Source organism: Myxocyprinus asiaticus, chromosome 27 (assembly GCF_019703515.2).
Source record: "Myxocyprinus asiaticus isolate MX2 ecotype Aquarium Trade chromosome 27, UBuf_Myxa_2, whole genome shotgun sequence".
NCBI classification, from domain to species: domain Eukaryota; kingdom Metazoa; phylum Chordata; class Actinopteri; order Cypriniformes; family Catostomidae; genus Myxocyprinus; species Myxocyprinus asiaticus.
In genome coordinates, this window is record NC_059370.1 from 38,777,878 (window position 1) to 38,793,653 (window position 15,776).

Sequence of the window (15,776 nt, forward strand, 5' to 3'; positions counted from 1 at the left end):
GGGGGATTCGTCGGCAATGACAGCAGAATAAATAATGAATGGAGGGACACAGACCAGTGTCCAGGAAAGATCTGCATGTTTCAGAGCAAGCTGAAAGTGTATGACATTTTACCCCTGCTCTAATAAATAATTTGTATAAATATAAAGTCCTTTTTAAAACAAAGTCCACCAACAACAGTAGGAAAACTAAAAACAGAGGAGACTATACATATAGTGTACAGGTATGCACATTTATTGATTTACAACTACATTTTTACATGTACAGTGAGGATGTTTAAAAAAATTATGCCATGAATAGTTTTCATTTATCAATTTACTTCATACAAAGTGCAGTAAACATAAAATAAATCAATATTTGGTGTGAACATTCTATGCCTTTAAAACAGCACCAATTATTCTGGGTACACTTGCACACAGTTTTTTATAAGGTGGATGGCAGATAGGTTGTTCAAAGCATCTTGGAAAACTTGCCACAGTTGTATGTATTTAGGCAGTTTTAATTGCTTCTGTCTCTTCATGCAATCCCAGACTTGATCAAATTGAGATCCAGGCTCTGTGGGGGCAATACCATCTGTTACAGGACTATTGCTCTAAATTTTATTCTTTCATTTGCAAAAGGCATATTTGGAAATCAAAAAATGATATTTCCTATTGACACATTAAAGCAAAGATAAAAAAAATAAAATACAAATTAACCATATTTAGACAAATGCTTTTGTGAAACATCTAAGTGCCTAAGAACTTTGCTCAAGTACTGTACATTAAATAAGATGTATTGTCATAAATTTTCATTTCAGAAAATGTAATTTTTAGATCACTATATACGGTATATACTGTGCATTCAGAAAGTATTCAGACCCTTTCATTTTTTTCACATTTTGTTATGTTGCAGCCTTATGCTAAAATGCTTTAAAAAAAAAAAAAAAAAAAAAATCACATCAATCTACACTCCATACCCCATTATGACAAGGCAAAAAAAAAAAAAATGAAATATCACATTGACATAAGCATTCGGACCCTTAACTCAGTACTTAGTTGAAGCACCTTTGGCAGCGATTACAGCCTCAAGTCTTTTGGGGTATAATGCAACAAGCTTTGCACATCTGGATTTGGCCCAGTCTAAGGTCCTGAGTGCTCTGGACCAGGTTTTCATTAAGGATATCTCCGATGCATTCAGCTTTCCTTCAACCCTGACCAGTCCCCCAGTCCTGCTGCTGAAAAACACCCCCACAGCATAATGCTACCACCACAATGCTTCACCATTGGGATGGTATTGCACAGGCGATGAGCAGTGCCTGGTTTCTTCCAGACATGATGCTTGGAATTGAGGCCAGACAGTTCAATCTTCATTTCATCATACCAGAGAATCTTGTTTCTCACAGTTTGAGAGTCTTTTAGGTGTTTTTTTTAAGTGTCTTGCACTGAGGAGAGGCTTCCATCTGGCCACTCTGCCATAAAGCCCAGATCGGTGGAGTATTGCAGTGATGGCTGTCCTTCAGCAAGTTTCTCCAATCTCCACACATGATCTCTGGAGCTCAAACAGAGTGACCATTGGGTTCTTGGTCACCTCTCTTACCAAGGCCCTTCTCCCCTTATTGCTCAGTTTGGCCGGGCGGCCAGCTTTAGGAAGAGTCCTGGCCGTTTCAAACTCCTTCAATTTAAGAATTATGGAGGCCACTGTGCTCTTGAGAACCTTCACTGCAGCCAGAATTTTTTTGTAGCCTTCCCCAGATCTGTGCCTCAACACAATCCTGTCTCTGAGCTCTGCAGGCAGTTCCTTTGACCTCATGGCTTGGTTTTTGCTTGGTTTTGTATAGACAGGTGTGTGCCTTTCAAAATCATGTCCAATCAATTGAATTTGCCTAAGGTGGACTCCAGTCAAAGTGTAGAAACATCTCAAAGATGATCCAGAGAAATTAGATGCACCTGAGCTAAGTTTCAAGTATCATAGCAAAGGGTCTGAATACTTATGTCAAGTGATATTTCAGTTGTTTTTTTGTTTTGTTTTTTTCTTCTTCTTCTTTTTAATACATTTGCAAAGTTATCAAAAAAATCTGGCCTTTGCTTTGTCATTATGGGGTATGGAGTGTAGATTGATGTGAAAAAATATATATATATTTAAAGCATTTTAGCATAAGGTTGCAACATAACAAAATGTGAAAAAAATGAAGGGGTCTGAATACTTTATGAATGCACTGCATAGTGACCTAAAAAATTACATTTTCTGAAATGAAAATTTATGAAAACATATATTTACATTTATTCATTTGGCATACCCTTTTATCCAAAGCGACTTACAAAAGAATAATACATTGTAAGCAAACACAAGTGACAGAAAGTGAGTCAGCTTCACGGATGCAGTTAAGACCAGACGTGCTGCTGCATTCTGGATCATTTGCAGGGGTCTATTTGTGCATGCAGGGAGGCCTGCAATGAGAGCGCTACAGCAGTCCAGTCTAGTTATGACAAGTGACTGAACAAGAAGTTGTGTGGAATGTTCAGAGAGGAAGGGTCTTCCTGATATTGTAGAGTGTAAATCTACATGATCGTGCAGTCTTTGGCATGTGGTCTGTGAAATTTTGTTGGTTATCGATGGTTACCCCTAGATTTCTTACTGTTTTGGAAGGCATTACTGTAGTTGAACCCAGCTGCACGGTGATGTTGTGTTCAACAGCAGGGTTGGCTGGAAAGACAAGGAGTTCAGTCTTGGCTGGGTTAAGTTGCAGGTGGTGTTCCTTCATCCAGACTGAGATGTCTGCCAAACAGGCAGAGATTCGAGCAGTCACCGTGGTGTCGTTGGGCTGGAAAGACAAGTAGAGCTGTGTGTCATCGGCGTAGCAGTGGTAAGAGAAACCATGTGCCTGAATGATGGGTCCCAGTGATGTTGTGTATATAGAGAATATAAGTGGCCCAAGCAATGAGCTCTGAGGCACCTCATTAAGTAGCTAACGTGACTTGGACACCTCACCTCTCCAGGCTAACTTGAAGGACGTACCTGAGAGATAGGAATTAAACCAGTCAAGCACAGTTCCTGTGATGCCCAGATTAGAGAGGGTGGAGAGTAGGATCTGATGGTTGACTGTATCAAAGGCTGCAGAAAGGTCCAGTACAATCATGACGGATGATCTGGATCCAGCTTTTACCTGTCTCAGCGACTCAGTGACAGACAGCAGGGCAGTGTCGGTGGAGTGTCCGCTTTTGTACCCTGACTGATTGTCATCCAGCAGCTTGTTCTGTGAGAGACAGGCAGAGATCTGATTGAAAACTGCCCTTTCAAGTGTTTTTGCCATGAATGGGATGAGAGAGACTGGTCTGTAGTGTTCTACTTGTGTGGGATTAAGAGCAGGTTTTTTCAGCAGCGGGGTTACTCGAGCCTGTTTAAATGTAGTGGTAAAAATGCCTGTAAGTAGAGATGTGTTAATTATGTGTGTGAGTGCTGGTAGGATGGATGGAGAGATGGCCTGGAGAAGGTGGGAAGGAATGGGGTCAAGGAAACAGGTGGTGGGGTGGTTGGAGAGGAGTTTAGAGACCTCAGTGTCAGTCAGAGGAGAGAACATACAGACAGAAGAGCTGCATATAGGAGGCAGGTGTTTGACAGGGTGTGGTGCTGAGAATATATTGCTAATGGCTGTAACCTTATTAGTAAAAAATGTGGCGAAGTCATCTGCTGTCAGTGATGTGTCAGGTGGTGGAGGGGGAGGACAGAAAAGTGTGTTGAATGTTCTAAACATGCTGCGAGTGTCTGTGGTGGTGTTGATCTTGTTCTGGTAATAGGATGTTTTTGCAGATTTAACGTTATCTAATAAAATTGCAAGCAGAGACTGATACTTACCCAAATCTGCTGGATCTTTAGATTTCCACCATCTCCTCTCAGCCGCCCTGAGGTCAGTCCGATGTTCACAAAGGATGTCAGAGAGCCAGGGGCTGGGTGGTGTCATATGTGGTGGCCTAGAGGAGAGAGGACAGATGCTGTCTAGACAGGTTGTTAAAGCAGAGCTTAGTGTGTCTGTTTAAATATAGTATAAATACATACATACATTTTATTTTTACATACAAGATCTGAGTGTAACTTTAGGTGTCCTTACCACCTTATTTGAGCATTTTAATAGAGAAGCAATCCATTTTCTTATTATTTTTATGAATTCAAACTGAACTGACTGCTATCTATCCCATTAGCTTAGTGTTTGCAAGTTTAATGCCAATCCAACTTTTTCCTCAAAAATGAAAATGTCATTACCATAACATGATATTGCCATCTATGCCAAAATCAACTTGATCCTTATTCCAGGAGTGATAAATGTTTTAACATAGATGCAGAAGCTGAGTTTAAAGAAGTTTCAAGTAGTCAAAAGTGCCTCTAATTTAAGAATCACCCAACTTCTGCAGCTCATTACGAACATGAATCATCAAGTTTCAGTCATCAGATGTGCTCATTAAAATAAACCAACTCATGATCTAACTATTAAAATGCAATAATATAAAAAACACAAGGATCTTTCCAACAGTTGCCTGACCCGAAAGAATGTAGGTTAGTATCTGATCATGTCAGTCTAGTCATTAAAAATGCTTTCAGCTATGCAATGCATATCACAAAACTTAAAAAATCTTGGCATAGAGACTTCAGTAATTAATATGTGTGGATAGACACATAGATACAGTGGTCACAAAAAGTTTTTCTTCTTTTTTTTTTACATTCATACAATTAAAATGTATGAATGTTGTGCTCTACATACTGTAACAGAATAGCTAAAAGTGTAACTAAAAGATGTTTGTTTTAGATTTTGAACAAATATACTGTTTACAATGAAGAAAATAAGTATTTGGACACTTTCTGGATGTCAAACATAAGTGGAACTTGTCCATAGTTAATGTGATGAATTATAACTGTAGCTCTAGTCGGACACATAGGTGAACTTTAATGGAACTGGCTACATACATTCACTAAAACACTTTGAGACCAGTTGGTTAAAAGTAAAAGCAAAATTAGTTCAGAAAAGTGAAGTTAGTTCTGAGAAAAGTGCTTGTTTTAATGCAATGACATTCTTACATTTTTAAGTGTGGCTCAAGTCTTCACTGACTATATACATACTGTATTTTAAAATACCACGTCATGAAATGTTCATAAAGTCCTATAATGGCCAAATGTTACGATTTTATGGGTATTTTACCCATGGGTTTACCTGAAGCCTTTGGGTAATCAGGTTGCTCAAAAAATGTCATATTGTCTGGTATTAATGTAAGCCATGGGCACAGTTATCACAAGCAGCAAATGCAGTTTTGATTTGAGGCTCAAAGCCCTTAACCCTTGACATTTCACAAATGTTGTTTGCAGAATCACATCTGTCTTTTGTCAATAACAGAATACCCATAATGAATAGCAGAAAGCTTTGTAATTACATATTTTTTATTTTTTATTTTATCCATCCAAACAGAAGTATTAAGCCTCATAAAAAGCGTGCACAGAATGCTCGCCTCCTCTTTGTTTTGCTCCATTATTTTGATCAATTTCAAATCAGCAAACCAGTGCGTCGTGCAGAAATGCATTTACTGAGGTCAGTCCAGTTACTGGAAACAATGGGAAGCATTAAAAGTGAATATTTCTTTTGATGGTATTATATCTGTGAATGTGGGCAAAAATCTTTTCTAAAGCACCATCATAACTCCAAGCGAAGCAGCTATTGTAGGAAAACTCAGCAGAAGTGCTTTTGCAAAGGTTAATTCAAAAATTCGTCAAACAGGGAGACTGCAATCATGTCTGGCCAGGCTGAAATTATGAAGCTAAGGCAAAACAGAGGCCTGCTCACTTTAACTGTTAAGAAAATATCCCAATGTATTACAGTAATACTAACAGCAGTAATTTTTATTATATAGTATGTTGCACAGTATATCCATACAGCCTCCTGAATAAGGAAATCTACATTATTTTGTTTTTACTTCAGTTTGTAAGCTATTTGCTTTTCCTAACAAATACCATAGTTTGTTTTAGGAATAATAGTAACATTAAAGTCAATGAAAAATTCAATATAGATAGAGACAAATTAACCATATTTACTTTCTTAATACACCTTCCTGTTCATACTGTGCTCAATTCATTAGTGTAACGTATTCCAAAGAAGAAAATATATTTATCTTAGGCCACAAAGGCTATAGCCAAATAGTCTACTGTTGCAGCTAATTCAACCTCTTTAAAATCTTGCCAATGGTTAACAGTCATTTAAAGTAGATTAACGCTAATGTACAAGGTTACGGCAATAGTAGCAATTGACGACAGATTTGAAAAAGAAGCGTTACTATTAGGATACGTGCAAATTCTTGAGGGTGAACTTGACCTTTAGCCTCCACGTCCTGGCCAAGTGGTTGCCAACTGTGTTTTAGGAACGGAATAACAATCAAATGCAAGCCCATATTCAGGTTCTATTCTGCTACGGAATGCCCACTTTTCACAATTCAATCCTAACCCTAACGAATAGTAGTAAGTCCCTTACTTTATTTTCAATGAATATTCTATTTTACTCCAAAATACATTACAGACCTTAAGTAAAATGGGTTGCAAATGTCATTTTGAATGTTGACTTTAATCCAATCATGGTAATGAGAGCCCATCTATGGTTTTATTCACTTTCAGTGGCATTTATTGAGCCCTGGATAATTTGTGACAAATTAGTCACAAATTAGTCAGACACAACCAACTAGTTTATAAGCTGCTTTACTAAAAGGCATCTATGTGTGTTTCTCTAACACATTCAGTACTAGAAGTGAGAGGTGTGGAGTATGAGGTATTTGCCACTCAATGAAAGGCAAAGTGTGAATTACTTTCTGGCCATAACATTGACTCCAGCTGTTTAAGGGGGCAGTCTAGTTCAAATGTCTTGACATGGAGACATATAGCATTTCTTGAGTGCCATACTTGAGTCCATGCAGACACACATCCACACAAATGTGAATCATAGCCATGTATCTCAGCAGGAAGCTATTTTTTCCTTGAAATGTGCCATCATGTAACTGCATACTGTACTCTACAGGGCATTTTGTCATGACATCACAAACACACATCATAGAAACGACAGTGTAAAACAGAGCGCAACAGTATGGCTCAAAAAGTAAATCCATTCATTGTCTCCATAGAAAAACAGATTTTTAATGATAACATATGCTTCTGACAGCATTAGTCACCATTCACTTTCATTGTATGAAAAAAATTAAACTAAATAATGACTGAGGCTATCAGTTCCTTTTGTGTTCCATGAAAGAAAGTCATACAGGTTTGGAAAAAGATGTTGAGTGAAATTTCATTTGTGGGTGATTTATCCTTTTAAGTAGGGGTGTGACGAGATTTCGTGCCACGAGATCTCGCGATATTAAAACATGACGATATTTCTCGTTGAGGTGAAAAACTGTCATGATATCAGCATGACGGAGTGTGAGGGTGAAATTAGCATAGAAGATGCCAACGCCACTTTTAAATCGTTTGTGTGACAGCATTTTAGGTACCCGGTGGAAACAATAAACGGCGACAGAGTGAAAGACAAGACACGAACAAAGGCTGTCTCTCGTTTGGAAGGCTGCATCCTCTGGAGGTCGCATTTATGGGCCGCATACGTCATCGAGATAAATCTCGTTAAATTTTTTTCGATGACGTATGTGGCCAACAAATGTGGCCGACAAATGCGACCTCCGGAGGACACAGCCTTACAAATGAGACACAGCCAATATGTAAGCACTGTAAGAAAATAGTGCCGTACACCGCGGCTAACACAAGCACTATGCAAAGACACCTACAGAACCACCGCAACTCTCAACTAAAATCAACCAGGTCTGAAGAGACTCATGTGAAATCATACAGGAGAGAAGCCAGTCAGTTGAGTTTGTGGCAAAACCTTTTACAGTGCTTGCATATTGTTTTGCATTTTACTGCATATGATAATTCATACTCAGAAAGTAGAACTGAAGTGAAATTCATTACAAGATGATTAGTTAAAACATTTCAAAATGCACCTGCATTGTTTTGCATTTTGTGAATAAAAGACTATTTTTCCAGTCATATACACTACCGGTCAAAAGTTTTGAAACACTTGCCTGAAATGTTTCTCATGATCTTAAAAATCTTTTGAGCTGAAAGCGTATGCTTAAATGTTTGAAATTAGTTTTGTAGACAAAAATATAATTGTGCCACCATATTAATTTATTTCATTATAAAACTAAGATGTAATTAAAAAAAAAAAGTTTTAATAATAATAAAGAAAAGCAACAAATAAGTGCCCAACATAGATGGGAACTCCTTCAATACTGTTTAAAAAGCATCCCAGGGTGTTACCTCAAGAAGTTGGTTGAGAAAATGTCAAGAGTACATGTCTGCAAATTCTAGGCAAAGGGTGACTACTTTGAAGATGCTAAAATATAACACAGTTTTGATTTATTTTGGATTTTGTTTAGTCACAACATAATTCCCATAGTTCCATTTATGTTATTCCATAGTTTTTATGACTTCACTATTATTCTAAAATGAGAAGAAAAAAAAATTATAATAAAGAATAAGTGTTTAAGATCTTTTGACCGGTAGGGTATATAGTGATAAAATATTGCCTTGTCTCGTACTTGTAAACCCAGTATCGTGTATCGTCTCGTGAGCTAAGTGTATCGTCACACCCCTACTTTTAAGTACACAGTTTTAATAATGAATCAAAGGTTTGTAATGGTGTGATTCATCTCATAGCTGGTTGGTTTGGTTCATGGCTTAGAACAAGATTTTTCTGAAACCCCAATGGAGAAAGTGAATAGGAAATATACTTCTGGAACTAAGGCCACTGAAAAAGTGAGCAGTCACTGTTGCACTTAATGGTAGGCCAGTTCTTTCTTTCTAGCATTTTTACAGTACAGCTAAGCTTATCTGTCTTCAACACTGTTGCGACTCATGCATCAGCTCTGTTTCAGTTTAACGGCTCGACACAGAGGCACAAACAGGCTATATGGGAAAATATGGCTCTTAGTAATAGGGTCATAACCAAGCACAGCTTTCCTATTCTCTTTGCTCAAATTAGGCACATTGTGATAGCAGGTTAAAAAACAGAAAGGCGAGCGAGAGAGCTCCCACACGTCCCTCATGAAATAAAAAATGCTTGTAATGAGGATGTTGCATATTCATCTCACAGGTTTTTCAATGTAAGCCGGCAGATAAGGCAATGTTATCGCCGCATAGCAATTGCAACCTGTGTCAAAGTCTTTTTGAGAAGTCATTTATTGCCTGCCAAATGGCACCTCAGCCCGCAGTGTTTGCAAGTGGACCTGGTCATGAAACGAGGTAGCAGACCTGTCTGGTTTTTCCTGCTAATTTGGATTTCGCCCCCGTAGTATAAATATTTGGACATGTTGCATTACAACTTCATATAACAATCTGACAGACAGACTATATGACGCAAAATAATGCAATGATTCGTGACTATACATTTTCCATCTAGAAGTTTGAAACCATGCCTCTCTATTAAATCACCAAGTAAATAAGCCAAGATTAAGACAGATTGGTGAGGTTATCAAAACTAGTGGCCATGGGTGGCATGAAATTGTGGCTCTAGCAAAAACAAACAATACTTGACTACCCAACAACATCAATCAACGCAACTGAGTTTAAAGAAAATGCAACATCACTTATCATGCCACAAAAATTAAATAACAATGACAAATCTCTTTCATTTTCTATAAGGTGTCCAATGTAGTTTTAATTTAATTTTATAAAGAGCCTGTAGCCGGGAACTCGACCCCTTTCTGGTGAGGTACTGACAAGCCCCTTCTCCCATCAGACATCTTTGCATCTGTTCAAAAGTGTTTAGTTTTGCTGTGGCACTACTGAAAGTGGATTGCGTAAGCAGCCTTAGAGACATGGGTTCTGGTCCCATGAAAACCAAGTAGTAACCACATTTACATAATTAATGATGTACGCGATTCAGAGGTTGCATTTTCCTTCTAAGATTACACTTTCACTCCACTGAAGGTTAAGCTTAGGGTTGGGTTTTGGTTTAGAGCATATGCTTAATAAAATATGCATTCCTGTTCACTGTATTACATAGATTTCAACTAAAAACAATTTGCTTTACAACTTATTTGTGGCACCTCTCTGTGGACATTTCACCCAAAAACTAGAGCTCACATGTGCCCATAGGTTAAACAAGACTTCCAGCTTTGGCCACTGGGGTCAGTGGTTTACATTTCCGTAAGCACAACTTTCAACCTACTGACGCCAAATTCACAGTGAGATCAGTCCACCCAAGGGCCTCGCAAAACCCCAGTGTGTCCTTGGTTTTAATTTAGACAAGCAGGTATAAACATTTCAGAAATGTTCCATTTGTGTTGTCAACTTTGCTATTGATTTTGCGTTTGGGACCAGAAGGGCCAACATATTCACTCTTTGGAAAGCTTTTGATAATCAACCTGTCCATTTTCATAAAAACAATTACCAAACTTGAGATTTGAGTCCCTTATAGATGTGTTAGCAATATTTAAAAAAAAAATTTCACCTTAACATTTTTCCACATCCTACTACGTAGCTGGAAAAAGGGGAAAAAGAGAAACAAATTAAAACCATGCATCTTAAGACATTATAGGCATGAAAATATTCACAAATTGTAATACGCATAAAAATGAGAGAGCAGAGAATAAAAAACAAGAAAGACTTTGAAAACAAGCCTGAAGGCGTGCATCTCAATAACCTTTCTTTTTGGAATTTACTGTTATGTTTGGCTGCCAGAGTTGCAGGCAGAATAACAATAGCAAGAGGGCAATTACTGTCAGCAAGGGTATAGATGCTACAACGATAAGTTCGACTACAACATTTAAAGTGACAGCCATTCAGATTTTCCTTATAAGTGGCAAATGATATTGTCATCATTAAGTTTAATGGATATGAGGTTATGCGTTTGTAGCTGTATGAACAAGAATAATGCTGAGTGGGGGGAAAAACATGGCTGGCACACGACACTGCCAAGCCCATAATTGTTAAATAGACCCTTCGTGCCATAAAGCCCTGTCTGATTTTCATCAAAGAAGTCCCTGGACAGTGTGTGTGTAGGCTTTACTTGACTTACAGCCAAACGTGCATTTTTAAAAAGATAGTTCAGGCAACAATTTAAATTGTCATTATTTATAAGGGCTTCACAATTAATTGAATAAAAAGCAGAGATTACAATTACAGCTACAACAATTGACTAATTGTGAAAGTGTCAATTAAAGCAATCCATGTAGGTCTGCTTGTGCTGCGTAAAAAAAAAGAAAAAAAAAATGCAGCAGTTGAGCACTGTAACAAGTCCGTTGCTCAATTCTGTGTATAATTTACAGCTTTATTTTTATGCTTCTGAGAAGGCCAATGTGAAGTTGATCATTTAGGCAACTAGTCTTGATTTACTGATGTATAAAACAGCAATTAAGTAATTCAGAAACACAATTCTTCACTTGTTTTGAATGTTTAGCATACATAAAGAATATGGCATGCAGTTCATCCACCCATAATAACTATTTTAATGTAAATGATGTTAATTGAAATTAATCGCAATTACAATATCAAGGTAAATTATTGTCAGTTATGATTTTTGTCATCAAAAAAACAGCATACGGGTTACAACATGAGAATAAGTATACAAAGACAGAACTATTCTTTTAATACAAAAGGATTTATGTGCTATAGTCCTGAGCATTCATTTATATCAAAGTTCTAGAGAGCGGAGAAATACTATGTTAGCATTTTTTCTGAGCACTGCTGAGTTCTGAGATAGAAAAGTGGGCTGAAGTTCATTTTGTGATATCCTTGTGATGTGCGTGTATGAAAATTGCATGTTGCAGAGATCAGACCAGCTTGTTCTCTTTATAGTTTATCTCAGCAGGGGCTGAGTTTGTTCCCTTCTTTGTCTAGTGAGAAGTGCCATGGCGCACAACATTTTCAACACCCTCTTTTATTAGATAAGACAAACCATTTCTTTGCATGTCCTGTCTCATAATCAATGCCTCCGGCACAGTTCATTTACATGTTTTTTCAACCTGCTCTCCATCATAACATCAAACATGAAAAATTTAACCTACATGGTAAATTACGTTGAAACTTATGAGATTCTTAATTTCCAGTCTGCTTGCCAATAGATGAATGGTAGTCTGTCTGTCTAACTGCTATGCAGTATTTACTACACAGTATGCAGTAGTTCTTAAAGTGTGGGGCGCGGAGGTATTGCAAGGGGGGCGCGGAAGACTGACCCGTCCTCAATTCTCATTCACTTTCACACATTCAACAAAAATAGTGAAAATACACATAAGAACCGATGTGCGCAATTTCTTTTCCTCTGCCTTTTCTCCTGCCTTGTTTAAACTTTTGCCTGGCACCACAGCGCGTCCTGTTTCAAATGAGTGACGAGGTGAATTATCACTTAAATTTCGGACTGGTCCTCACACAACACTATGTAGCAGGGCGGAGGGCGGGGCCGGGTCATGATTCCGCACACTCGGCCCCTAATAAGGCTGATTAAGCCCGAGAGGGATAAAGCCGACCGGAGACGGCAATGTGAGAGAGAGAGTGTTACGGACAGCTGTCCGACACCTGTGGGTTTGTGCTTTTGTTTTAGTTAATCATAAAATATTATTTATATTGTCAAGCCGGTTCTTGCCTCCTCCTTTCCACTGATATGTTACACTGGTGCCAAAATCCGGGAAGGAGGAGGGATTCACCGTAGTAGAATCCTTGCCACTACCATCCACCCCAACGGAGCAGCCGCGGCCATCCGCCGGGGGATGGAGAAGCCCGGCCGCCTGAGAGTGGAGGAACGGCCGCCGACCGCGAGGGGAGGAGGGGCTCCTAACTGACCGCCTGGAGCGGTCAGGGCCACTGCCAGGGGCGGAGGAGACCCCTACCAGCCGCTGAAACACGGCGGGGTATGAGACCACCGACCGCGAGCGGGGAGGGGCTCCTGGCCGACCGCCTGGAGCGGGAGAACTGCTGCCAGGGGTGAGGGAGACCCCTTTTGTCCACCAAAAACGCGGCAGGGCGTTCATCTGCCAGGGGCCGAGGACTGTTTCCGATCCGCCCAGGGAGGCGCGGCTGTCGTCCACGAGAGGGTGGAGGAGTGGCTGAGGACCAAGCTACGGCGTATCAGAGAATCGGTGAGTAAAATGTTTTTTTTTCTCTCTCCCGCTGCCGCTCCGCATTGGCCTTTCCCTCTCTTTTTAAATATTATTTATATTAAGTTGGTACCGGCACCGTTACGGTGTGTATGTACCGTGTTTTTTTGTTACTGTTTCCCTCCCCTTGTCCCCTCCCTCATCCAGGTAGGCGGGGATGTCCTGCCGGCAGACGGGGTGGAAGGCACGCCCCCCCAGGGAAAGAGGAGGGGGGATGTACGTCATGCCGGGGGCTCCCCGGCCTGAGAGAACGAGGGAGGAATGTAGCAGGGCGGAGGGCGGAGGGCGGGGCCGGGTAGTGATTCCGCACACCCGGCCCCTAATAAGGCTGATTAAGCCCGAGAGGGATAAAGCCAACCGGAGACGGCAATGTGAGAGAGAGAGAGTTACGGACAGCTGTCCGACACCTGCGTGTTTGTGCTTTTGTTTTAGTTAATCATTAAATATTATTTATATTGTCAAGCCGGTTCTCGCCTCCTTTCCATTGATGTGTTACACACTATCATATGGCTTCAGAAGAATTTAAATCTGAGGCACGAGTGTTATGGATGACTTAAATGGTGCTTTTTTGTGCGTGCTTTCGGAGCTTGGACGGCCACAAACACGATCCTCTCATCCCTCAATCTTCACGGATGAAAAGTCATATTGGTTTTGAACGACGAGGGTGAGTAAATGATGGCAGAAAGGTCCGTTTTTATTTCAATGGTATTTAAAGTTTGTCAGTATAATTATTCAAGTTTAAATTATCGTATATAGGTCCTGACCGCTATTTTTTGCGAGCCACGCAAAAGCAGACTAATTTCTTATTTAACTGCCTAATAAGGATGAATTAAGTAGGCACTTGAAGGAAAGGAAAGATAGGTGTCATGCATACTCCAAATGTTCCCAGACATCAACTTTCCAGTCACATTTACAGTGGTTGGCTGGGAGCTTTGGTCCTGAGTGACATGTAGGATTAGCAAATGATCAGAACACCCAATGGGGAGCACCACGGCTACCAGGAAGTGACGGTGGATTTAGTGAGTCATCCATCCATTTTAATCTGATCGATCGAAATGCATGAGGAATAAAAAGGCCCATAGATCGCAGTACATGTTTTGCCATTTATGTGATATCTCTGCCTGAAAAGCACCAGCTGCCATTGGTGCCTACACTGGTAATGAAATATCTGAAAAACATCAAAAAGCTCACAGATTCTAAGTGCAAATACTGTGTCATGATCTCCCAAAGGAACACCCTGCATGCTTCCACCCACTTCTTTTTATCTCACGAAGAGGGAATCTTATATAGTTTTTGTGAGACAGGTTGGCTTGCAGCTACCCACCCATTAGAGAATACATTGCTTTTGAAGTGCAGTATAGCGGACTAGAGCATTCTCTGTAGCATGCAGCATATCAAAGCAGATTACACTGCGTTGTCAAGAGTATGGGTTAAATTAAGGACTGTTGTGCCCATTTACATGTGTTGCCATTTTCAGTTGTTGTCTGTGCTTGTGACATGAAAATGTTATTTTTCTCTTGTTTTGTTTTTTTTTTTTAACAACATGTTTATGATATCCATTACAGATGAATGCCGTTTTTTAAGACAGTGATGTCTGAGGGATCAGAGATCATGCGCATTCAGAAATGGTTTTCGTCTTGCCCTTTACGCACCGAGATTTGACCAAATTCCTTAAATCTTTTAACTATATTGTGCACTGTAAAGGGTGAAATGCCCAAAATCCTTCCAATTTGTCTTTGGGGAACATTGTTCTCAAAGTGCTGGATTATTTGCTAAAGCATCTCTTGGCAAATTGACATGTCTTGACTGATCCTTACTTTTGAAGGACTAGGCTGTTTTTGGAGGCTCCCTATATACCATGACACAACTGCCTCACCTTTTTAACATCTCCTGTTTCACATCGCCTTATTTCAACTTGTCAAATTGTTATTAGTCTTAAATTGCCCATCCAATGTTTTTTGCCACTTTCTCAACTTTTTTGGAGTGTGTTACAATCATCTGATTTGAAATTACTGTAAATTTACAAAAAACAAGGAAAAACATCATGTGATGTGTAGTTGTAGTGCTTTCAATATAGCAAAGGGTAAATATAATTTACAAATCACTCCTTTTTGTTTTTATTAGCATTTTTCATACTGTCCCAACTTTTTCAGAATTGGGGTTGTAAAATACATACATGTTTTTGTTGCATTTTCGTTTATTGCCTCAAGATACATAAACAGAATATGGGAAATTGCATGTTGTTACTCACAGCAGATGATCCCGAATTAAAACCAGACCCAAAACAATGGAACAAGGTGCAGAGATGTTAAAATAATCCACAGAGAGTGACATCAGCTTGATTCTCACCTCACCTTCTTCTTCTTCTTCTTCTTCTTCTTCTCTGACGTTTTATGGCGGTTGGCAAACCAGCTTTTGGTGCATATTCCGCCACCTACTGGGATGGAGTGTGGAGCATTGACTAGAGGGAAAACTACATAAAAAAAAAAAATAAATAAAAGGGAACCAACAAACTACATGTACATCTTAAATCCTGACCATTAACTCTGTATCTTTGAGATATTTAAATAAAAAGTTGAACACTCTTACAGTTGTATCTTTGTTTAACAAATTCTCCAGTGAAAGCT

At 39.3% G+C, this 15,776-nt stretch overlaps 1 long non-coding RNA gene across 3 annotated transcripts; it reads right to left on the minus strand.

Annotated features, from left to right (window-relative positions):
- Positions 1-224: 224 nt before the first annotated feature.
- On the minus strand, positions 225-15,526 carry LOC127418237 (uncharacterized). Of its 3 annotated transcripts, XR_007893392.1 has the most exons (5): positions 15,401-15,504; positions 10,509-10,538; positions 3,833-3,948; positions 2,996-3,233; positions 225-2,801 (listed from the first exon to the last, which is right to left on the minus strand). It is a non-coding gene; the product is annotated as an uncharacterized LOC127418237 (long non-coding RNA). The 3 variants fall into 3 exon arrangements; XR_007893391.1 differs by lacking the exon at positions 10,509-10,538 and having other exon boundaries at positions 15,401-15,526; XR_007893390.1 differs by lacking the exons at positions 10,509-10,538; positions 15,401-15,504 and having other exon boundaries at positions 3,833-10,489.
- Between the last annotated feature and the right edge of the window lie 250 nt (positions 15,527-15,776).